Below are 1,488 nucleotides of genomic sequence, written 5' to 3' on the forward strand. Positions count from 1 at the left end.
ATAACATATATAGAAGGTGCACAGTGTCATTCACACAAACACCAAACACCATCATGGTAACACACATGAAACTGAAATAATGCAATAAACATTCATGTAACAACATTAGGTGTAACACACAACCCTAATATACAAAACTGATAAGAAAAAACTAAGAAGAAACATAGTTATTTCAACAAAAAAAACATCCAATTTTAAATGTAATGCAGGGAATTCTGGGAATGTCAATTCGGTCTTTTTCACTTCCAAAAACGTTATACTACCGTAAAATGACTGTCCAATACATGTAATATCCAATACAGTTTTTCACCGTATATGGGGAATTTACCGTTAACCATTTAACAGGTTTTTACTGTAGCATTTTTACAGTCTTTTACCGTTAAATTCACTGTCATTTTTTACAGTGTACTTTAAAGCCCTGTTGGGAAAAAGAGAGGAGGAAAATGAAAAGCTTTGGATGGACAGTGATACAGAAAGCAACAGAACTTAAAGTTAATCAGTGAAATGTTACTCCAACTGTACCGCTACCTGTAATAAAACCTTGGTTACTTTCGGATGCTTCAGTAGATTTTACATTGTTAGAACAGAAAAATAAGGGCAAGGAATGTAATTTGTATAATGTGCAGAAATATATTAATGAGTACTACAGCTATGTTCAGATCTCCACAGAAATGTCCAATACAGTTTTTCACCATACATAGTAGGGGAATTTACCGTTAACCATTTAACAGGTTTTTACTGTAGCATTTTTACAGTCTTTTACCGTTAAATTCACTGTCATTTTTTACAGTGTACTTTAAAGCCCTGTTGGGAAAAAGAGAGGAGGAAAATGAAAAGCTTTGGATGGACAGTGATACAGAAAGCAACAGAACTTAAAGTTAATCAGTGAAATGTTACTCCAACTGTACCGCTACCTGTAATAAAACCTTGGTTACTTTCGGATGCTTCAGTAGATTTTACATTGTTAGAACAGAAAAATAAAGGCAAGGAATGTAATTTGTATAATGTGCAGACATATATTAATGAGTACTACAGCTATGTTCAGATCTACACAGATGCATCAAAGAGTTTGGATAATAAGATAGGAGTAGCGTTTACTGTTCCAGAATTTCATTTATCAGTAAGGAAAAGGATCAGTGATGAGTTATCTGTTTATACAGGGGAAATGATTGCACTGTTATTAGCAATACAGTGGATAGAAGAGATAAGACCTTTGAAATCAGTTATTTGTTCAGATTCATGTTCATATTCATGTTCATCATTGGCTAGTTTACAGTACAGTCACTCGGAAAGTAGACCAGACATTTTAATGGAAATAATGCAAACGTTATATAGAATTCAAATGATGGGGATTACAGTGGTATTTCTATGGGTGCCGGCGTATATTGGTATCCAAGGAAATGAAATTGCAGATAAAGAAGCAAAAGAAGCGGTTAAAAACAACGACATTAACTTAATTGTTAATTTAAGTAAGAATGAAATCAAGAG

This window comes from Sinocyclocheilus grahami, unplaced genomic scaffold (genome assembly GCF_001515645.1).
Source record: "Sinocyclocheilus grahami isolate Dianchi unplaced genomic scaffold, SAMN03320097.WGS_v1.1 scaffold259.1, whole genome shotgun sequence".
In the NCBI taxonomy this organism is placed as follows: domain Eukaryota; kingdom Metazoa; phylum Chordata; class Actinopteri; order Cypriniformes; family Cyprinidae; genus Sinocyclocheilus; species Sinocyclocheilus grahami.